This window comes from Polypterus senegalus, chromosome 11 (genome assembly GCF_016835505.1).
Source record: "Polypterus senegalus isolate Bchr_013 chromosome 11, ASM1683550v1, whole genome shotgun sequence".
In the NCBI taxonomy this organism is placed as follows: Eukaryota; Metazoa; Chordata; class Cladistia; order Polypteriformes; family Polypteridae; genus Polypterus; species Polypterus senegalus.
Window position 1 is genome coordinate 72,503,101 of NC_053164.1, and position 25,132 is coordinate 72,528,232.

General features: G+C 39.4%; 1 protein-coding gene across 6 annotated transcripts in view; it reads right to left on the reverse strand.

The window, feature by feature from the left end:
* Positions 1 to 25,132, reverse strand: part of zmp:0000001168 (signal-induced proliferation-associated 1-like protein 2) — a 320,580-nt gene that overhangs the window by 140,863 nt on the left and 154,585 nt on the right. For 5 of the 6 annotated variants that reach the window (XM_039769037.1, XM_039769034.1, XM_039769032.1 and 2 more), the window contains one exon: positions 8,486 to 8,535. The gene's annotated coding sequence lies outside the window, so the exon portion shown is untranslated. Of the gene's footprint in view, positions 1 to 8,485; positions 8,536 to 20,307; positions 20,359 to 25,132 lie in introns of those variants that run through there. The other variant, XM_039769036.1, reaches the window with a different exon arrangement.

Consider the following 25,132-nt stretch of genomic DNA (forward strand, 5'->3'; position numbering starts at 1 on the left):
GTGGAGCTCCGCTAGCAACCGTGTTATTTTTCATATTATTTGCTTATTATCCTGAGATATCCTGTATTTCAGGATAATAAGCAAATAATATGAAAAAAAAATAACACCGCTGCTAGCGCAGCTCCATTTCAGATGTCCATCTCTCGCATCGGACGAGACCAACTCCCATTTTTTTTTTCTAGCATTTTTATCATTTTTTATTATTATTTTTATTATCCTGAGATATCCTGTATACCCCTCCTTGAACCATCACCTTATCGTGGTGGAGGGGTTTGCGTGTCCCAATGATCCTAGGAGCTATGTTGTCTGGGGCTTTATGCCCTGGTAGGGCCACCCAAGGCAAACTGGTCCTAGGTGAGGGATGAGACAAAGAGCGGTTCAACAAACCTCCGATGAAGAATAAAAACCTTGGACGACGTTTTCCCTTGCCCGGACACGGGTCACCGGGGCCCCCCCTCTGGAGCCAGGCCTGGAGGTGGGGCTCGATGGCGAGCGCCTGGTGGCCTAACCTGTACCAATGGGGCTCGGCCGGGCACAGCCCGAAGAGGTAACATGGGTCCTCCTCCCCATGGGCTCACCACCTATGGGAGGGGCCAAGGAGGTTGGGTGCAGTGTGAGTTGGGTGGTGGCCGAAGGCGGGGACCTTGGCAGTCTGATCCTCGGCTACAGAAAATGGCTCTTGGGACATGGAATGTCACCTCTCTGAAGGGGAAGGAGCCTGAGCTAGTGCGCGAGGTCGAGAGGTTCCGGCTAGATATAGTCGGACTCACCTTGACGCACAGCTTGGACTCTGGAACCAATCTCCTTGAGAGGGGCTGGACTCTCTACCACTCTGGAGTTGCCCCCGGTGAGAGGCGCTGAGCAGGTGTGGGCATACTTATTGCCCCCCGACTCGGAGCCTGTGCATTGGGGTTTACCCTGGTGGACGAGAGGGTGGCCTCCCTCCGCCTTCGGGTGGGGGAAAGGGTCCTGACTGTTGTTTGTGCGTATGCGCCAAACAGCAATTTGGAGTATCCACCCTTTTTGGAGTCTCTGAAGGGGGTGCTAGAGGGCATACCTTCTGGGGATTCCCTCGTTTTGCTGGGAGACTTCAATGCTCACGTGGGCAATGACAGTGAGACCTGGAAGGGCGTGATTGGGAGGAATGGCCCTGCCGATCTGAACCCGAGTGGTGTTTTGTTATTGGACATCTGTGCTGTTCAAGCATAAGGGTGTTCATACAGTATGTGCACTTGGCATCAGGACACCCTAGGCCTCAGGTCGATGATCGACTTTGTGGTCGTGTTGCCAGACATGCAGGCCAAGCGGAATTCGGCTTCAGTTGTTGCTGAGGCAAAAACTCGGGCGTGGGAGGAGTTTGGAGAGGCCATGGAGAATGACTTTCGGACGGCTTCGAGGAGATTCTGGTCCACCGTCCGGCGTCTCAGGAGGGGGAAGTAGTGCAGTGTCAACACCGTATATGGTGGGGATGGTGCGCTGCTGACCTCACTTCGGGGCGTTAGGGTCGGTGGGGAGTACTTGAAACCTCCTCAATCCCACTAACATGCCTTCCAATGAGGAAGCAGAGCCTGGGGACTCTGAGGTGGGCTCTCCCATCTCTGGGACTGAAGTCACCAAGGTGGTCAAAAAACTCTTTGGTGGCAGGGCCCCGGGGTTGAATGAGATACGCCCGGAGTTCCTTAAGGCTCTGGATGTTGTAGGACTGTCTTGGTTGACACGTCTCTGCAACATTGCATGGACATCAGGAACAGTGCCTCTGGATTGGCAGACTGGGGTGGTGGTCCCCCTCTTTAAAAAGGGGGACCGGAGGGTGTGTTCCAACTACAGAGGGATCACACTCCTCAGCCTCCCTGGAAAAGTCTATTCGGGGGTTCTGGAGAGGAGGGTCCGTCGGATAGTCGAACCTCGGATTCAGGAGGAACAGTGTAGTTTTCGTCCTGGTCGCGGAACTGTGGACCAGCTCTTCACCCTTAGCAGAGTCCTGGAGAGTGCATGGGAGTTTGCCCAACCAGTCTACATGTGTTTTGTGGACTTGGAAAAGGTGTTCGACCGTGTCCCTTGGGGAATCCTGTGGGGGGGTGCTCTGGGAGTATGGGGTACCGGACCCCCTGATAAGGGCTGTTCGGTCCCTGTACAACCGGTGTCAGAGCCTGGTCCGCATTGCCGGCAGTAAGTCGAGCCCGTTTCCAGTGAGAGTTGGACTCCGCCAGGGCTGCCCTTTGTCACCGATTCTGTTCATAACTTTTATGGACAGAATTTCTAGGCACAGCCAGGGTGTTGAAGGGGTCCGGTTTGGTGGACTCAGGGTTGGGTCACTGCTTTTTGCAGATGATGTTGTCCTGTTTGCTTCCTCAGGCCGAGATCTTCAGCTCTCTCTGGATCGGTTCGCAGCTGAGTGTGAAGCGGCTGAGATGAGAATCAGCACCTCCAAATCCGAGACCATGGTCCTCAGCCGGAAAAGGGTGGAGTGCCGTCTCAGGATTGGGGGAGAGATCCTGCCCCAATTGGAGGAGTTCAAGTATCTCGGGGTCTTGTTCACGAGTGAGGGAAGAATGGAGCGCGAGATCGACAGGCGGATCGGTGCGGCATCCACAGTGATGCGGGCTCTGCATCGGTCTGTCGTGGTGAAAAAGGAGCTGAGCCATAAGGCAAAGCTCTCAATTTACCAGTCGATCTACGGTCCTACCCTCACCTATGGTCATGAGCTATGGGTAATGACCGAAAGAACGAGATCGTGAATACAAGCAGCTGAAATAAGTTTCCTCCGCAGGGTGTCTGGGCTTTCCCTTAAAGATAGGGTGAGAAGCTCAGTCATCCGGGAAGGGCTCAGAGTAGAGCCGCTGCTCCTCCGCATCGAGAGGAGTCAGATGAGGTGGCTCGGGCATCTGATCAGGATGCCTCCTGGACGCCTCCCTGGTGATGTGTTTCGGGCACGTCCAACTGGGAGGAGGCCCCGGGGAAGACCCAGGACACGCTGGAGGGACTATGTCTCACGGCTGGCCTGGGAACGCCTTTGGGATTCTCCCGGAAGAGCTGGAAGAAGTGGCCGGAGAGAGGGAAGTCTGGGCCTCTCTGCTTAAGCTGCTGCCCCCGCGACCCGACCTCGGATAAGCGGAAGAGGATGGATGGATATCCTTTATTTATTCAACCCGAGAGGGACTGTTACAGTATATGTAAGCACATATAAACATGGCCAACAAGAAGGGGGGTCTGAAAGAATCGAAAACTAAAGCTACACCCAAGCTATGATCAGCAAGCCCTAGCTATGGCATTTCAGAGACAGACCTGGATCAGATGGGCGAAAGTACAGACTCCTCGGGACCACGGTCCGCTACATCATCGCCGGCTGAGAGCGAAAAGGGGAGCAAAGGTGCGATTGTGAGTGCAGATCTTGTGATAGCTCGCCGATCGGAGAAGATCACCTGAAACTGCAAAGGGCCTTGAAGTCCACGGCTTCAATTACGCAATTACGTGAGCTGGGAGCAGCGGGGACACCAGCTTCAGCAGAGTCTGATGCTTCATCTACGGTACAAGAAAGCACAATTGAAATGTCTAAACTGGAGGTGATGCTCGCTGAGCTCATGCAAGATATAAAGAAAAGCGAGAAGGCTAATGAGAAAGCAAGGGCAAAGGCAAGTGAAAGAAATGAGACAGGAGGTGAGACAGGAGTTGAAACAGGCAAATGAATGGCTGCGACAGGAATTCCAACAGGCAAATAAAAGGCTGTGTCAAGAGGTGCAATTTGAGCTTCGACAGGTGCTGGATAAAATTGAAGAGCGCATTCAGGAAAACTCGATTAAACTGAGCACGCTTACTGATCAATTGGAGGATCTCAAGGAGACATTCACGAATCGGATTGAAATGGCCGAAAATTTAGCTGCCAGTGCCGAGGAAAAAGCAGTAAATGTCAGCTCCAAATGCAAAAAACTCGGAGAAAAACTCGGAGACAGACTGGCTGCTTTGGAAGATGGGAGTAGAAGGTATAATGTCAGAATTGAAGGTCTGCCTGAGAATCGAGAAAGTTCAAACCCTGTGAAATTCGCAGCCAAACATTTTTCTAAAATAATCAGGGACGGCTTTAAAGCAGAATCTGAGATAGCAGCGCTTACAGCGTCTGGATCAAACACCGTTAGACCCGACCAAGATCTTTTATAGTTCATTTTGAACGATTATCATTTAAGCTAGAGGTGATGGCACTCCTCAGAAACAAGGAAGATATTATATATGAAAATAACCACATTCGTATCTTCCATGACTTCTCTCCAGCAACAGCTACTAAACGCGCAGCCTTCTACAACATTAAACAGCGTTACGGCAAGCCAGCGTCAAATACAGCCTCTTGTATCCGGCAAAACTGAAAGTGGAATGGCAGGGTCAATTCTATGTCTTCGCTAGCAAGGAAGAAGCAGAAAAGGAATTAAGAAAGCTGATCCGGGACTATTCTGATACATAATAGTGAGTCATGGCGTTAATGATAAAGCAAGGATTAATAATCTACTGTCTGATCTATTCGTTTTAAAATACGGGTTTTATCAGCATATATTCTCATATATTCTCATTATTACTTAGTATTACTAGGGCGCTATCTGTTTATGTTTTATTGTGCTTAATTATTCTTTTTTTTTTTTTTTTTTTTTCTTTTCTAATTATTTCATCTCTACCCTAAACGAGACTGTTCAATATCATACCCTTGGTTTATTGTTATTGCTATTACTGCATTAAGACTTGTTATGCTTATTCTGGACACATTTTAACACCATCCCGGGTTTATTATCTGGGTGTATCATCTTAATGCACTAAAATTGCTGAAGACTATATATATATTTTAAGTGCAAAACTCTTTTTTTTTTTTTAAAGACTATATTGGTAACAGATATCTCTATCTATTAACCCTAAAGCCGCTGCATTGGGGCTTGTTTTGCTTTGGACGTGCTCTGTCTCTGGGTATGTCAGAGGACTGGGACTGTGTGAAGTGGGTTTTAGCCTCACTTGGGGAGGCAAAAAGGGAGGGTGGGGGTTAAGGGGGGGAGAGAAAGAGAGCAGGCTGATCTATACCTAATCTATCCTCTCAATCTTTATAATTATAACTACCAACGTAATAATAAGCTGCATGGCAACAACTCTAGGGGAAATAGGAAATTAAGACCTAAGCTGTCTCACTTCCAGTTAAGACTATAAAATGACATCAAAAACTCAGAATCAGTGTCTCCATGATGGGACAGTTAACTTCGTAAGCTGGAATGTTAAAGGCCTGAATCACGAATTAAAGAGAAAGAAAGTACTCTCTCACCTAACAGGTCTAAATGCTAAAATAGTATTTTTACAGGAAACCCACTTACTAAGCAAGGATCAGTTCCGGCTGCAAAAGACTGGACTGGCCAAATGTTCCATTCTAGTTTTACAAAAAACTAGAGGTGTGGGAATTCTCATACATAGAACAGTACCATTTGTAGCATCAGATGTAGTATTGGATCCTGAAGGGAGATATGTAATGGTCATGGGAGACTTATCTAACTGTAAAATGATTTTGATAAATGTTTATGCACCTAATGTTGATGATAAGGAATTTATACAAAATTTATTTACATCCATTTCCAATCTGAACACTCATAAAGTTATAATGGCTGGGGACTTTAATTGTGTTCTAAATCCACTTTTAGATAGGACTTCCTCCACAGGGGAACGCATCTAACACCGCAAAGATAATTACAAAGTTTATAACTGATCACAACTTATCAGACCCCTGGAGGTTTTTAAACCCAAATTCAAGAACATATTCTTTCTACTCACCAGTACATCATTGCTACTCAAGGATTGATTACTTCTTTATAGACAATAACTTCTTGCCTAAGATTAAATCTTGCAAATACGATGCTATTGTTATTTCTGACCATGCGCCTATGATCTTGGAACTAAAATTACTAAGCCCCATACACTCACCCCAGATGGCGCCTCAACCCGCTTCTATTAGCTGACGGAATTTATATCCAAACAAATCAAATTCTTTCTAGAGACAAATACATCCCCCGAGATCTCTGCAGGAATACTCTGGGAAACTCTTAAGGCCTTCTTAAGAGGACAGATTATCTCATATCTTTCCCACAGAAATAAATCCGAAGCCAAGAAAGTAGCAGAGATAAAAAGCGAAATTACTAAAATAGATGAAGAACATGCCAGACTACCAAGCGAGACTCTACATAGGAGGAGGCAGGCTCTACATTCAGAATTAGTAGTAAAAAAAATGTGAGGAAGAAGACGAATGCTGGGAAAGAAAATGGATGGAGGAAAATTAGAACATTGTAGATGTCTATTCTGGGTACTCCCTGTTCCCCGATTTCCTCCCACAATATGGAGATGTGCAAGTTAGGTGAATTGGCATTGCTAAATTGCCCCTTATGTGTGCATGAGTGTGTGTGCATGTGTTTGTCCACCTTGTAATCAATAGGTGCCCTACTCAGGTGTTGTTCCTGCCTCACGCCCAGTGATTGCTGGGATAGGCTCCAGTTGCCCCACGACCCTAAACTGGATAAGTGGGTTAGGAAAACAATTGGGTAGAATGATGGATGTTCTATGCTCTGGAATGGACGTGGTGTTTTCTTAGGAGCTGGGTCCTGTCTTGTCTTGCTATTGCGATAGGCTCCAGCCCTTGAGACCATGGATTAAGCAGACTTGAAATTGTCATACTATATTTTCTGCTAAAAATAAATCAACAAAAAAAAAATCAGTCAACCATTTTTATGTAATACTGTTAAGTAAATCAGAATTTCAATTTTACTTAAATCGATTATTTGATTAAATTCTTATTTAATGCAACATTTAGTTAATCTGCACTGTGAAAATCAAGAATTTGTGTAGAAAAGGAAAAACAAATTAAGGTTCTTACTATAAGACGAGCCGAAATTAAAAGTGCAGCGTTAGTAATCCAACAAGGTTCAAGCTAATACTGATGTAGCTTTTATAATTCAGAATTACAAATACTCACTGCGGAAATATGAATAATCATCACCTGTGTACCACCTGCTTTAACTTTTACACATACAAAGTTTTTACAAAGTGCATGCAATGAAGAAGCAAATGTTCACTGTATGGTCCACTAAAGTCATTGGCAAGATCAGTAATCTCTGCCCTTTGTGACCCCTATGACTCCAACTTCTGCAGAAATGTGTCACACCTCTTCTGTGCTCTGATCTCTCTTCCTATCACTGAACATCGTTAATCTACCAAAGCCACAACTGCACATACTCCACCTTTCATCCTTGAACGCAAGAATCTCGCTCACCAAACAAAACACCCACATTTGCAAGGGACACTGAATAAACTGAGATATTAAAAATATGAGTAGCACTTAGCTTAAAAGATACTCTTTCACATTATGTGTTTTGATCAAACTTTGTTTGCTCTGAAAAAATATTGTTTGAATGCTAAATAATCACAGGGAAATTTTGCTAACTTAGCACAGGTAGTGGCTAAATGTTCAGACCCATTCAATTCATGCAAAATATTTCACAGCGGGATAGATACTTTAGAAGTTTCATATTAATCATAATTGTTTATTTGTTTACTCTTTACTCCAAATTTTAGAATTCTATAAATTCTATGGAAAATGTGAGACAGTAACACACCCTATGTGGGACACCAGTCCATTGTACAGTACACAACATTTATCACCCCATTTAATCAGATCATCACAATGATCTTGTGCCTATTTTAGCAATATTGGGAGCTTGGTAGGAACCAGCACAGTATGGGACACCAGTACATTAATGAGCATTGTAACACACACTCCCTAAAGATAGTTTGGAGTCATCACTTAATGTATCATGTGCACTTTTGACATATGGAAAATTAAAGAAAACTAGTTTTCATGATTGGCATGCCAGTACTGTGTGTTTTTTTGACTACAAGAATAAACTAGAGTATCCAAATACCACAGATACTGAACTAAAAACAAAAAAAAAGAATATGTTTCTGTTTTCACAAACCAGCCTGTTTTAAAGTCAGTAATTAATGTGTTGTGTGTGGCTGTTCATGTGTTCTATACTGGATGGTAGCACTGTTAATACTGCTGCAGAGTCTTGGGTTTAAATTCTGTCTATGCATAATTTGCACCATCTCTCCGTTTCTGTGTGAATTTTCTCAGAGTAACCCATTTGCCTGCTACACTGCAGAGACTTGTGTGTTAGGTTAATTGGCCCAGTGTGACTGTATGAACCCTGTGATGAAATGGTGTCCTTTGACTCACGTCTAGGTTTGGTTCCTTTCTTGTAGCTTAAAATACATTAGAAGTGTTCAATAATGAATGGCTTGATAAGAGGTATACTGTATAACACTGCCATAATATAACTTAAATGCCTTTGGTTCCTTTTACTGTATATTTCTTCTCATTCCTAAATAAGAACATTAATGTCCGAAAATCCTTACTACAGTTCACTTCTGTAATCAGCCTTTGTCATTTAATATAGTTTACTACCAAATACTGGCTTACCTCAATGCCCCGTGGTTTAGTCACTTTCTTTAACTTCATTGATGCATCCACTGTGGAAGGAAATAAGAAAAGGTATATGTTTAAGCATTCACATCTCTCAAGCCAGAATAAATTACAAACAGTGTCAGGGATAAGACAAGCAAAATCAGATTGTAAGAAGAAAAAATGTGAGGCCTAATACAGTAAATGTGAACACAGCATGTGTTTAGGTAATGGAGTGTGGCTGAGGAATATTCATTATCTTAAACTGCACCGCTGGACAGTATTACAATTGAAATTGTTTTCCCTTTTGTTTTAAAAGATGGGATTTTTAAAATAGGGCATGATACTAATCTGAAGCAGATCAGACATTTCAAAAGTTGCATAGCATATAGGGAATTAATAATGTATTACTCATCGTCATTTTTTCCATGAAGGCTGCATATTGTAACTGTGTAGTGTAAAAGAAAGCCCTATTTTAGCAGCAAAGCTGGCTTCAAATCATAAAATGCCATGACTACAGAAACCTCAGGTGGCCTCACCATATTGACTTTCTGTCCATTTCAGAGCCATTTTCAGAGACTAACCTTCTCATTTCCAAAGCCCTGAAATCGAAAACCCCAGAATACCTGACTAAATTGCCTGCTCCATCCAAACCCATGAGATTAATGAGGTCTTCTCAAGGCAGTCTTCTCAGTGTTCTGCTGCAGCATTGACCTCCTCAGATACTTCTCACAGTTTCTCTCTCTGAAGCTCCTCCTTTCTTCACTAATATTCAAATCTTAACCGAAAAGCCATCTTTTGTGTAGCTGTCTCTTAATTAAACAGCATGTGAAAACTGTGCCTCTAATTTTGCCATTTTACTTGATACACTGCCCTATTGATTGTGATGTAATTCTTGTAATTTGAAACAGACAGATTTACATATAGGTACACTCTGGTGCAGTTTCGTCCCATCCAGTGCTGCTCTTTGTGGATGAACATATGACTACAAAAGTGAAATGAGCAAACTTCATTTAGAGCCCCTTCAAAGTACTGTGGATGCTCGACACACAAAGTAATTTAAAATGGATTTCTAGAATAAAATTCACAACTAAAGGATTATTTCTTACCTCTCTGGAACCTATCAGAGCTTATATAGAAGACTCGGGCCTTCTCTTAACTTCTCACCTGATTCATGCAGTAACAAAATTTTATTGCCATCTAAATGTCTAAGAGTCTACTGCATGTGAACCTGCAAAATGAATTAACGCAAACATCAACACAGAGGGTTGCCATATACGATTCTCTGCATGCCCTCAAAACACCTGGGAGACTTTTATTGGTTATGGCAGTAATGTGACACATCTTATGAAATATTACAAGTACTTATATACATAAGAAAGTAAAAATTGATGTGGAAGTGATTACTGTAAATGCATTTTGCACAACAGGCTCATGCCCTGTCATATTCTCTGTTCCCGTGACATAAGTATGCGTCATAAATGTTAAATGAAAATAAAGGAGGAATTCACAACATAATGTTTTGCAATTTTTGAAATTCAGCAATATAAAACATCTACTGTATTTTAGAGAGTAAAATGCAGTCAACCTTTCTAGTCCTTTTTCAACAGTTTAAAGTGAACACGCTCAATATTACGAAATAGCTGTTAGTAATAATTGGTTTTCTAGGACACCGTTAAAATAAAATATGAATAGCTTTTACTTAACTTCTGCACACATAGGGTTGGCAGGGTGGTGCTGTGAATGGCAATACACAGTAGTTGAACCAGGCTTGTTTATTGTCACACCTCTATTCAGCCATGTCCTCAGCCAATAATAGTTGAGAATAAATTAAAAAAAAAAAAAAAAGTTGCTCGGTTCTCAAAGGGTGCCTGCAAGGTGACACTTCTGGTCATGGGTGACTTTAATGCAGCCACTAGCACTGACAGGGCTAGCTATGAGGATTGTCTTGGTTCCCACGGGTCTTGTGACTATGGTGAAAGTGGCTCCATGTTCCTTGACTTTGCAAAAAGGCCAGGGGTTGTGAATCGCTGGATTCTGGTTCCAGCACCCTGAGCCGCATCATTGGACTTGGTACTCCAATACTAGTGGTGCAGTGAAGTAGAGCGATCACATCCTTGTGTGCAGACACTGAAGGCTCTTAGAAAACTGCAGGTTCTACATAAGTGCCCAGTTTGTGAATTCTGACCACAGACTTGTCATTGCAATTCTGAAGATCCAGCTTAGGTCCAGTAGGTTACTAACTAGGAGAATGAGGCTGGACCTGGCCAGACTTCAAGAACAGGCGGTTTCTCATGAGTTTGCACACAGTTTGTGTGAGGAACTTACAGATTTGGGTGAGAATGCCAATCCTAATATGATGTGGAAGACCTTTCATAACAAGACCCTGAAGGTTGTTTAGGGTTGTGTTGGTGTTAACAGTGTTCCCAGAAGGAGGTGTTTAATCTTGCAGGGCACTCTGGATATCATTGAGAGGAGTCACAGTGCATGGCTTGATGGCAATTCTGGTCTGTACCGAGAACTGAGAAGGATGGCTGCGAGGGCTCTGAGGGCAGATAAGGGGATGTTTATTAGAAAAATCTGTGAGCAAGTGACACACCATCTATGGTCTAGTGACCCACATCCTGCTTACAGAGGAATCGAAGTATTACGCACATCCAAATCTGTTCCTCGAGGAGTCGCACTCAGGGCGGCTGATGGAACGGTCCTTATGGATGACAATGCAGCTGTGACCCACTGGGCTGGTTACTTTGAGCAGCTGTTTAAAGCTAATCCTCCAGCTAGGATGTTGGATATGTCTGGGTCAACGGTTCTTGAGGCTGATCCTCCAATTTGCCGTGAATCACCCAATCTCACTGAGATTGCACAGGTGGTGAACCAACTGAGGGTTGGGAAGGCTGCAGGGATCTGTGGTATCCAGGGTGAACTTCTCCAGGCTCCTGGCATCACCCCAACTGACTGGAAAATGGGACTTGCTGTCCCTACCTGGAAAGGAAGGGTGATTGCCTGGATTGCAGCAACTACGGGAGGTAACACTGCTCTTGGTGCCAGGCAATGTCCTCAATAGGATCCGTGATCACTTGCTCACCTACCAGAAACCAAAGCAGTCTGGTTTTACGCCTAAGAAGTCTACCATCAAACGCATCCTGGCATTGATGGTTCTCATGGAGCGCAAACACAAATATAGGCAGAGTTTCTTTACAGCCTTTGTTGATTTGCGTAAAGCGTTTGACTCAGTTGATCGAGCTGCCCTGTGGGACATCCTGAGACTTTGCGGGATCCCCTCAGGATTGCTGGATATCATGGCTGGCCTGTACACTGGTACTGTGAGTGCTGTGCAGAGTGGAGGCAGAACCTCTGCGTTTTTCCCAGTTGATTCTGGGGTTCATCAGGGGTGTGGTCTTGCTCCTACTCTGTTCAATGCTTGCATAGTCTGGGTGTTGGGCAAGGTCATGGGTCATGGCGTTTGTGTCATTAAGGTCGCTGGAAAGGGGTGTGTGGCGCTCCTGATATTTATGCAAAAGGATGAAGGTCTAAGTCTTTATATTCCTGGTGCTTGCTGTCTTGCTATATGGTTGCGAGACATGGACACTATCCAGTGACCACAGACAAATACTGGACTGCTTTGGTACTGTGTCTCTTTGGAGAATCTTTGGGTACCCGCTTGTTTGACTTTGTGTCGAATGAGGCACATAACCTCCATAGTGAGGGAGCGGCCGTGTGTCTACCTGGGGGATTGCCAACAGGGTCCGGAACTGTTTCGTTGTGTGGTGGGTGCGGCAATGTGCTGTACCAGTGCATGCTCTCCAACCTGACCTGACCTGACCTTAGCCAAGCATCCCAATACTCCATGGTTGCCTGAAACTCACTTAGTCCTAAGTGATTCATATTCAATCAGACACATTGCACTTGTGTTGATCATTCATCAGTCAACATTTCTGAATCTAGCCTAGTGCTTTTGAAATTATATACTCAAGTATAAGCCGACCCAGATATAAGCCGAGGTACCTAATTTTACCTACAAAAACTGGAAAAACTTATTGACTCGAGTATAAACCTAGGGTGGCAAATGCAGCAGCTACTGGTAAGTTTCAATGATAAATATGATAAATCATAAAATAAATACCAACAAAATTACCATACATTAATTGAGGCATCAGCTCATTAATTGAGCATACAGCCCGGAATGAGTCTCACAGAGGCTGCACAGCATCACACAGAGCCCGCAGCAGTTCTTCTACCGCCTGCAGACCATACCAGGTACAGTGGAACCTCGGGTCACGCCCATAATTTGTTCCAAAACTCTGGTCGTAACCCGATTTGGTTGTGACCCGAAGTAATTTCCCCCATGGGATTGTATGGAAATAAAATTAAATCGTTCCAGAACGTACAAACTGTATGTAAATATATATTTTAAAGATTTTTAAGCACAAATATAGTTAATTATACCATAAAATGCACAGCATAATAGTAAACTAAATGTAAAAACATTGAATAACACTGAGAAAACCTTGAACAAAAGAGAAAACTAATGCTGCAAGAGTTCGCGCTATAGCGCTATGAACCGCTCGCTAAAAACACTTGTTTTAAGCACAGGGAAAAAAATGAATATTTCAAAAATCCGTAATTTAATAAACCACCAAGAAAAGTAACATTGCAACAATGCACGCTATGAACCGATTGCTGTAAACAGAAGTGAATTGGAGGTTAAAATCCAATAGAAAAAAGTCTTCATTAAATATAACAAGGTTAAAACAATGCTCGGTCTCTTTAAAAACAAGCCCGGTGCATTCTTTAGCTGCCGTCTCGGTCTTATGCGGCCAACCCTCTCTCTCTCGCGTGTGTGTGTGGCGCGCGAGCATGTGTGTGTGTGTGTGTGTGTCTCTCTCTCTCTCGGGTGTGTCTGTGTGTGTCGCTCTCTCTCTCTCACTCTCTCTCTCTCCCTCGGGAATGCACAGGAAGAGACTGAACACGTATGGAAATCATTGGCGTGCACAAACCGAACGGGAAACTGGCTTGTTCGTATACTGAGTGTGTGGTCGTGAACAGATGCAAAAGTTTGGCGAACCTTTTGGTCGTAACCCGATTTTTATGTGTTCAGAGACGTTTGTGAACCAAGGTTCCACTGTACTGTACACTGCAGCTTTCTGTCAGGTTGGCGGGGGCAGCAGGATCTGACTCGAATATAAGCCGAGGGTGACATTTTTCAGCACATTTTGGATGCTGAAGAACTCCACTTATTTTCGAGTATATATCATTTTTATAAGATTTCTAATTATTTACCTTGCCTTTAAATAAGTTTTTTGTTTGTTTTCCTATTTACACACTGTTCTTGCCTAAATTGACGTTCTCATTCATATGTTTGAATTATCAGTCATCCCTACTTCTCCCTTTGGCTCCAGATTTTTCCTGACCTGTGATTTGACATTGTTCCCAACTTTTTCTCAGTGTCATCTAGCCACTGTATAATTGAATCATTCCTCTCATGCTCATAGAAGTTTTTCATATGCACATAGTTCGTAGAACTAAAAGAAGTTAAAGCATGGGTATTCATATCTGGTGAACTGGTGGAGTACAGTGATGTCAGGCCATGATTGAATAATTACATGCTAATATGCCACTGAGAGGAGTTTTCATATTTTGATGTATTTATGTGGATGTTCTCTATGGTCACTGTTCTCCCATTGTCCATTAAAGCTATTGGGTCAATTCAAATCTTCAAATTTCTTTCTTGTATAAATTCAATTCTGCTTGTGCATTTCGTTTTACTTATGACTAATCTAAGGTGAAATTCTGCCTAAAGTTCATTGCTGGTAGGATAAGATGCAGTTTCAAAAGGCACTAAAAAGGTAAGCAGACCCAGAAATTGTATATTTTGTTAAAATAATATAAATAGACAATAACATATTACAGTATATAGTATAGTAGCTACACTATATTATATACAATAAAGATTCATGATTAGTTAGACAACTTTAGTGAAGAATTAGAAAGAACAGAATATATATAGAATATATTTTTAACATATAATATGTTTGCAAAGTTACATTTCCATCAAGATAGGTGGATTAGCAGATAATTTGGAATCCGTTATATCATTACAGAGGACTTGGATAGCATACAGGCTTGGGCAGATTTGTGGCAGATTAAACTTAATGTCAGTAAATGTAAAGTATTACACATAGGAAGTAAAAATGTTAGGTTTGAAAACACAATGGGCAGTCGGAAAATCGAGAGTACACCTTATTAGAAGGATTTAGGAGTCATAGTGGGCTCTAAGCTATCGACTTCCTAACAGTGTTCAGAAGCCATTAAGAAGGCTAACAGAATATTAGGTTATATAGCACGGAGTGTGGAGTACAAGTCCAAGGAGGTTATGCTCAACCTTTATAATGCACTGGTGAGGCCTCATCTTGAGTACTGTGTGCAGTTTTGGTCTCCAGGCTACAAAAAGGACATAGCAGCACTAGAAAAGGTGTAGAGAAGAGCGACTAGGCTGATTCCAGGGCTACAGGGGTTGAATTATGAGGAAAGATTAAAAGAGCTCAGCCTATACAGTTAAGCAAAAGAAGATTAAGAGGTGACATGATTGAAGTGTTTAAAATTATGAAGGGAATTAGTACAGTGGATCGAGATTGTTGTTTTAAAATGAGTTCATCAAGAACACGGAGACACTTGGAAACTTGTTAAGAGTAAATTTCACACAAACATTAGGAAGGTTTTCTTTACACAAAGAACGACAAGACAGAAGTTGTGTGGTAGACAGTAACTTTAGGGACTTTCAAAACTCAAATTTATGTTTTTTGGAAGAAATAAGTGGATAGGACTGGCAAGCTTTGTTGGGCTGAATGGCCTGTTCTTGTCTAGAGTGTTCTAATGTTCTGTAATTTCTACATTATTTAAGAGGAGATCAAATTTTATTTTCAGTTTTACTATGTAGTCTAAACCTGCTTAATGAAGTTGCAATCCCAGAAAAAAAATCTCACTTTTACATACTGTAAATATCAGTCAGATCTTAATCTCATAAAACACACTAGCACAAATAAGTGCCAAACACTAAGGTGACTTTGCCTAAAAAGTGAAAACCCGAAGAATGTTAAACATGCCACCTTATAGAATATGGTCAAGTTGTACTTAGGAGGCATCTCAACCCAGATTAGACAGTGGGTGACCTATGTGATAGGGTTCCACACACACTGATCTGGATCTATTTTGACTGTAACATATTTAAACCCTATCCCCAATAAAAATGTTGTAGTAGGTGATCACTTGTTTTCAGAGATGAGTATACATGGAAACTACATCACTGAAACAGAAGTAATCCTGGTTATACCTTTTAAACTTTATGTCACACTGTGTTTGGACACAATATATCTTGAGTAATAGCTGTGTTGGAGAAAGAAATGGTAACTAGTACATGGTAATGCTCTTTGTTAAACTATCACTTTTAGCACAACCAAGGTAATATATGATATGTGCTTTTCGCAGTTTCTAAACAACTGCAAGTAAACAGAAATTTATATTAAACACCACTCTGATTTAGATAATGTGATTACCATGAGTCTCTTGATGCTCTGTGAAACATTCCTTCCATATATTCTGTCGGATGTGTGCCGCTTGACTAATGAGCGAATCATCATTCTGTTTATACCCATTAGATATGAGGACCCTTGAATCAGCAGTAGCACTAAACAATAGCCAAGCAGCTTTCACTTTCATCACTTATTCAATTAACAATTTAATTTGACTTGCATGTCATGTTAACCCCTTTTGATGGATTCAAAGGCAACAACAAAAACATTCACTGAAATAAATTAGTATTATGAATTTTTATGAGAGAAGGATAATGTAATGTATTGTACAAGACAACTATTATTTTGAATTGCTCTGTGAATGCAACTATTACTTTTGAAATACTCTGTGTATGACATAATGTGTTTTATTAGAATGCTTTACAAAGATATGTGTGTTCTGGTTAATTCTGTAGTGTGAGGTAATCCAAAAAAGAAGAAGGACCTCCTCTTAATCCTCAGTTGCTCTGCTGTGTTACTGAATTTTGACACTGTAATAGTACCGTTCTCTTCTTAAATGTTATGGTAGTCAGGATATAAGAATCAGAATTTTTTCACCTTTTCTCGGCACTACTCTCATGACTGTGATAGATAGATAGATAGATAGATAGATAGATAGATAGACAGACAGACAGACAGACAGACAGACAGACAGACAGACAGACAGACAGACAGACAGACAGACAGATACTTTATTAATCCCAAGGGGAAATTCACATAGTAAAATAGTTAAAATGTGTAAAAAGTGTCAAAAAAAAAAAGTGTCCAGGGAGCAATTCCACATAAAAGAAAGTGGTAGAAGTGATCAGTGAGATAGAGAAAAATAGAGATAAAAAGGTAAAAAGATAAAGTCGTATACGGAGCTGCTGGAAAGGCTGCCACTCGGATGCGGCGCCGGAAATGATGATGATCTATCAGTTATGAAATTCCAAGACACTTTACTCTTTGTATTAGCAGCAAAATCTAAAATGTAATTCAAGCAGAATAATGCAGACTTTGGTAGTGTTAGCTAGTTAGTGGTAGTTTCAGAAGAAAATAAGAACATCTTAAATAAGATGACATAGACTGGTATCTGTTGACTGTTTATGCCAGTCCAGACAAAGTTTACAATGGTGAATGTGAGACAGTAGATGCAGTATCATAATACATCAGCATTATATTAACCTACAAATATGGAAATCCCAAGTTGTATATAGTGGGCACCAAGTCTCTTCAGATCATCTCAGTAGTATGATGGATGACCTGTCATGTGATCTACAAATTATCTCATTTTCTTGCTTCATGGAATTTAGTCTGTCCCTTTCTGATGAGTATGGCGACCTTCAAACAAATGCAGAGAATTCCTAATGACTGAAAAACTGTCAGACTCTTGTTCACAAGAAGGAAGACAAAATTGATTTCAATAATCATAGACCAACAAGCCTCACATTTACCCCATGGCAAATTTTGAAAAAAAAAAAAAAATCAGAAATAAATCTGAAAACTACCTATGCAAAAATAATGTACTAAATAACAGTCAGAATGGGATCCAAAGAGGAAGATCCTTCTAAATCAACCTGTTAAACCTGCAGAAATCAGCAGCGGAAATACTGTACAAAAAGCCTTTGATGCGGTTCCATGCAAAATTTATTAAATTTGCGGACACTAAAACTAGGCGGATAAAAAACACTGAGGAGGCAGCAAAAACAATTCAAAAAGATTTGGACAATCTTCAGAACTGGGCAAACACTTGGAAAATTCAGTTAAATGTAGAAAACTACAATGTGTTATAAGCAGGCAAAAGTAACAATAATTATAATGACAAAATGGACTAAGCTGCTTTACACAAAAGCAAATCCAGAAAAGGATTTAGTGGTTTATGTTGATACAATGTTATAAGAAGAAGCAATTAAAAGGCAAACAAAATGTCCAGTTTTATTGCAAAATGATGGAAGCCAGAAAACAATTCTTCACAAAAAAGTAATTGGAATCTGGAATAAATTAAGTGATTGAATAATTAAAGCAGAAGCCTTAACAACATACTAAGAGTATCTGGGACAAAGTTGTCAAATTTAGTTACTGGCTAACTAAATGAGTCTAATGGACTGATGAATTGTTAGACTTATTACATTTGAAGCAACTGCTGACACCAACACTTTTACTGTCATACAATGTGCTGGGATTGATCATGCTACACTCATGAAGACTAGAACTGCAGCAACTATCAGATTCACTGAATTGTTAACATAATCGTGGAAAGTCTTTGAGATATTCTTGAGGAACTATAGTGCTTGCATAACAAGATCACCCTAAACTGATTTTCTCCCAGGCCAGATGCATGTGCTTCAAGTGACAGTCTTGAGCATAATAAACATGAAAATTTTATATTTTGCTTATTTGGCAAAACTAATTTTTATGCTAGTTTAAAGTATAATACACCTGTATCAGGATGCAAATTCCTCAAAGTCTATATTGAGAAGAATAGCAACCCTTTGCAGTTTCTATAACATATTTATTTATGAAGCCAGATCACTAGCCCAGTGGCCAAACAATCAGACTCTAGTCTTTCATGCGGCTGATTTAATTGTCACTACTTTCACTTTATTACTTTACTTTATAACTTAATTTGTGAGTGTTCCAATTGTAGAAAAATATATCAAGTACAACACTAATTTACAGAAACTTTCAACACAAAATGTAAATAACACATACTTTTGCAGAGTGATTAGCTTAGTATGAAAATAAATACTGGAATTCTAACCCTAACAAGTTAAAGGACACTCACAATAATAAAACAGGAATCTCAGACTCGAGCATGGAAATGAATAGTAAATGTTCTGTGATAAGCAGATTCACCAGGATGTGCAAGTCTCTGGGGTCTTTTAACAAGCATTAGTGGTCCTCAGAATCCACAGTGTTCCAATAGGTGATATTTCAGTTATGAGGTATGACTCTGACTTTTTAAAGTAGTGTCTTTATTCCTGGTAGCAAGCAGGATAAAAAAATATACAACATAATTCTATTTATGCTTTTATTTCAAAGGATATACGCATCTAAACTAATAAAACATAGATAAATAAATAAAGTTGGGTAGCTCACTGTCATACAGCTAAACAATACAAGACACTCTGTGATTTGACTTTCTACCCACTCTAATTAAAATTTAGTATATTATAGTATACTATTATAGTAAGTATATTGAAGCATGTAGTTTCTTTTTTCCCCAAATTTTTTCCTTATTTTTAGGCATTCTGTTTAAAATGGCAGTGTATGCTTCACACACCACAGGATTACAAAGACTTGTAACTTGTTTGTGATCCTTAACAATTCCATGCTTTTTTATTTAAATCAAATCACATTTTAATAAAAGTAAACAATTTGTACTAAAAGAAATACAATATTAGCAATGAGAGGGACAATGCTGTGATTATATTGCAGTAGTTCACTCTTCATCAAGATGATGGTCAGGAAGGTGACTACTCTTTTAGGCCTACTTACTGTACTACAGATATACAGCAACTAACATAAAAGGCTAAAATATCTAGAAACATTTTTAATAAAGTAATATCTCATGGATAATTCACAGATTAATGCAATATTAAACATAATTTGTCTCAATCTTGGCACTAGGTCATTCGTGGAGATCACTTAATGCTTTAGGATGAATAAGACAGGCACCAAGTGTTATATTTACAATATCAATTTCAAATTACTACCATTATGAGAGTCAAAGCAGAGTTAGGTTAAAACAAAAAAAAAAAATAATAATGTTAGAAGTAATGCAGGAGTTTTCAAGAGTGTCATTCTAAGCGACTCATTAATAATTGCTCTCAACAGCAATCTCTTTTTCAAATGTTTGCAATAGTTTAAAGCTATGAATCATGAAAAGAATGTTACCTGTTGGATTATGAGTATGTAAGTAACCTGCTATTACTAGTTTATAAGAATATGCTGCACATTGTGCATTCTCTCAAAAAGATACAGATTCGGCACTTTGTTATTTCAATTTAAAAAGGGAATGTTTCAGAAGTAGCTTAATGTGTGAAGCCATATGACATAAAAAAAATTAAACAACACAAGTGATCTGAAATATATTCTTGACTAGTACTTCTGAAAAGGGCAAAGTAGTCTGCACATTTTGCATCTATCCGAGAAACAGACTGTTAATGCTACATCTGATAGGAAGTCTAGCAGAAAGTAAAAGAAGCATAACACTGATGTCTTCTTTCAGTAGAAAGAAATATGCATACAATGTGATATTGAACTGTAATGTGAGAATTATTGGCCTACCTGGGGATCTATGGTGACTTGTCCCTTCCATCCTAATTCACTTTGGCTGGTTATGTACAGTATGTGAGTAAGCGTGTGTGGATGTATGTCAGCTCATTAAAGGGCCAGTCTGCTGTCTTATCTGGATTGCTGCACACACAGAGAGGCCAGCAACACTCACCCATGTTAAGATAAGACACCACAGACCTCCTGTGACAGCTTTTAGAATATATAATGTTGAGACCAGCAAACAGATAAAGTCTCTGTGAATCCAATGTAAAATATTTTTAAAATGATCGCAATAAACAAAATAAAGTACTTCAACTTGCTTACACATACACATAAGAAAATAAACAGAGTATTAAAATAAACAGTGGCTAAATATTTTTGTGCCCTAATGTTCTTTCCAGTTTTTTTTTTTTTTTATCTATATTGCTTGCTTTTTTAAAACACAGAGATATATAGACATGCTCTATCAAACACCTTTTTATGTCATATTGCATGCACTTTTCGTTGTGTGCATGAGTCATGCACTTTCACTCATGCCAAATTATGGCCAGGTAATGTTACCTGTATGTCTTTGAGATATGGGATGAAGGCTGAAGTACCCAGAGAACATTTCACACACATGGGGATAACATACACACTCCACACAGTCTATTTGCAGGATTTAAACCAAACACACTGAATGTTGAGGAAGCAGCACTAATCACTTATCTAATACAACTGTTCTTTACTTGCTAAAACCAAAAAAAGATTTTTGATGACCCAAAGCCATTCAGGACAGTATAGTTAACTCTATACGATGAGTATTCCCAAAAGAGTAGAAAGACAAGATTCCAAAGTTCCTTAACTTCAACTTGATAAATAGTTCTTTGTTTTACAGAATTCAGTGTGAATATGTGTTAAACCTAACCAGTCTCCAGACCTTTTCTGAAGTAGTTGCTTAAAAGTCATAGAAGTCATGAACCTTATTTATTGCTTTCTTAATTTCAAATACTTCTATATACTTCTAAACACTTCTAAGCAAGCAGTGTGACAAAGTGGTTAAGGCTTTGGGTTTCAAACCATGATGCTGTGGGTTCAGATCCCATCCACTGTGTGACCCTGAGAAAGTCATTTCACCCGCCTGTGCTCCAATTGGAAAAACAAAAAAAAATTTAACCAATTGTATCTCAAATGTTGTTAGTTGCTTTTGACAAAAGTGTCGGCCAAATATATAAATGTAAATGTTCACCACTAGTGGCGCCTCACCCAGAGGTGGTCCTTGTCTTATGTCCATTTCTGGTGGGACAGTTTTCATTCTCAACAACCCTGAACACTTAGAAAATCAAAGGATACATGTCTTGCTTTGAGATGGCATTACTACAGGTATATTCAGCGCTGCTGAGTCACAGGTCTACAGGTAGAATCCTGGTTTAAATTCCAGACACTGCTTAAATGAATTTTGCATATTTTCTACAATGGTTTACTTGAGATAAACTCTAAAACACATATAGAGCGTATTGTAGTGTCATTCTCATTATTTTCTTTTGTTTTTCTATTATTTCAACTTAACAATTCAAAGAAACCTCTTGTGAAGAATTTGCACAGAAACACTGACTAAACAGACTCCTGCTGTTTGATGCTTAATCCCAAAACTCCAGGAAGTAAAGAAAGGAAAATGTAAATGTGAAAAACATGCAATTCAACGTAACACAGTCCTTTCAATTTGAAATACCTTAAAAAATGGATTTGCTCAAAAATGATTTTAAATGGGGGAAATTAGTTATGAGGAAAATGTAGACTATTTTAATCTTAAAAATAGCTTTATCATTTTGAATAAGTATTGATTAAATGAGTATCTTGAACACAACACTGAATACATGGCAAGAGTTTGGGAATTCAAGTTGGTAACATTTTCTGTTTATTAATATATGGGCCAGCGATCAGGCTGAAAACAATCAAACAAAGGCAGGGCACATAAGAAGTGCAAAGCAAGAGGTTGTACTGCTAACCCCTTTGTCTGTGTATATATTCATAACCTACTGGCTTGCTGGATATCAATTTTTATTACTACTTACTGCAATTGATATGATTAGCTCTGAGGCAATAATGTTACTGTTTCCAAGATAGTCAAACGTGCATATAGTGAACAAACATTGTGGCAAAGTGCTTAAATGGCAAAGTGTTGATCAAATTAGGCATTAGAAATGTAAAATGAAAGGTGACACCTATTAGAAAAATAAAAATCCATTAAAAAGTTGGAAAAGGAATGCATTTAATGGACAGTTATGTAGATTTTAGCTGCTAATTGTAACAAAGTTAAGATAATTGTGTTGAGAGACTTGACAGGAATGGGGCTTCAGTAGTTCTTCCTTCATAGACACAGTTGGAACAAGATACCTTTAGACATTTGGACTCCACAGCTACTTGCAACAATTACAGTAAAGTGTCTAGTACAATAATAATATTTTACTGGTACTATAAATGGCTGGAACTGTATTAACTGTACTCACTACTGGAGTGGCCAGTATTCAGGCTCACTCACCAGAGTTGCGTGTCTCTCTCACAAATATTTGAGAAACAATTTAAAGGGTTTGTTTTTAGGGAAGAGCTCATTAGCAGAGGAGTTGAGAATACAGATGTTTGAACAACTAAGAGTGCTTTATTATGGGGTGGAGAGGCAAAAATTTACTTACTGATTATGCCGCTAGGTATCGTATACCTGCAGTCTTGTTAATCAGTCTGCCGATTGACATTATGCTGATTGGACTGAATGTGTTTTTCTGACCTTTATTCTACAACCATACATGTGACTTTGCCAAACCAAAAAATGCACGTTAGATCATATTGAACATCAAGACAATAACGATGATCATGTTTTTTGACATTGTGCATGCCATACTACATTTTACACCATGACAGCACACCTCAACATATCGCTGCACCATGAAGTGTAGTGGTTGTTTCTTTGCACCTCCTTAATTTGTCAAATCTTGCTCTCTGTGACTTACAATTGAGCCTGAATGAAAGGTGATTTGCTGCCCTGGAAGAAATCCAAGAAAAAAACTGTAGAAGGCCCTAGATACAGTAACAAAAGATGAGAACAAGAAATATTACCAGGAACAAAAGAAGTGCAGGGACAAATTGTATTGTATCTCAAGTGGAGTATTATGATGGTGACTAAAATGTAATTGCTGTAAATTGTATAATATAAATTCAAGGAGTTTTTGCATTCCCCCTCATATATGGAGAGTAGTTATTAGGACGTTCAAAGTTTATGAAGTAGGAAAGTATCTTTCATAGTGGTTAGAAAGAAATTTTTAAACCTGCATTATTATACTCAATGGAGGAGCTTATTGGTTTTATTTTATTTAAAATGAAAGAGATTATGTGTTATTTTGTGTTTTGTGTTTCTTTCCAGAATTAGGCTTTCAGTTATCCTAACGATTTTTTTAGTGCTCAGTGTGGTTTACTAGATTACTTTTCTAGATGATCTGATGTAAATCAAATTTAGGCATTCTGCAGTTGTTTTTCTCATTGGTACATGACACTATATTTTTTTAACTTTTCATTAATAGATGACCTTATTCTTTGTTGTCATGCTAAGACTATGTTTGCAAAAGATGTCATTGTATAATGTTGCCTGATACAGTACCTTAGTGATTCTCAGCTGTTCATCTGGTTTGTATGTACAGTATACTGCATGGGATGAATGACCATATGGAGCTTTAACACTCTGACTGTCATCTACTACATGCTTTCCTTTTTCCTTCTTACATTGCTTGGTTAATTATTCTGTTTCTGAATCTTTTTTTTTTCTTCTACTGCAAGGTCACAGGGAGACAGAAAATCCCTGCAGCATTATGATCTGACTCTAAGTATTTTTTATAATAAAGCACACGGATGGAAATAATCTGGCACTGACAATATAGGGATCTCACACCTCTTTGATTAGTCATTATTTTTGAAGAATCAAAGAACATTAGAAAAATTTCAATGTGAACAGGCCATTTCATCCCAACATTAACATTTTTTTCTGTTGCAGATCAATATTAATAAATATTTAAGAACTAGTGTGTTCATTCAACATAGAACCCAAATGTAATATTACTCATTTTAAAAGATTAGAACAACTTTAATGAGAATAAGTTATTTAGCCCAACAAACCTGCCAAACTCATTCACCTGGACTCTCGAAAGCAACATTAATTTGCAGTTTATTCTTTCGCTCTCCGTGCCTCTAATTTTATAGCAGTCTGTGGGACATATGTTTTGTGCTATTGACTATAATGTGAACAGAACATAGGAGCCAATGTATTATCTGAATCTTTATACGCATATGGATCAATCATGTAAACAGCACAACTGTCCCCACATTTAGTAACATGTGACTGATTCTATGAAGATTCTTTCAATATACTGTATTCCAGTCATTCACTTCAAACTAGTTTATTAGTGTCATGGTTAAACTAGTAATGGCCTTTATAGTCTGACCATGATATGAGGGCTCATAAATATAAACTCATCTGACACCCATTCATAAAAAAAGCACAACATCTGCAAATGGAGGAATGTTTATGTTTATTTTGATATTTAGGTGTTTACAAAATTTTTAGGGCTCTTCCATTTTCTGTTAATTGAGTGATCATTTTCTAATATCGGTGAACATGGTTTTATTTATTTGCCATAATGTCTAATAGATTGCATGCATTACAATTGTATCTTTGTCTTTTTGTGTTTTAAGTTTTTTGAACATTTTGTAATTTATCCAGCTCACTTGTCTGTTCTTTTACTGTGAGATTTGAAGTTTTCCACTAGTCCATTTCCTACCATCTTTACAGTTAGGGCCTTTTGGTGCAAGC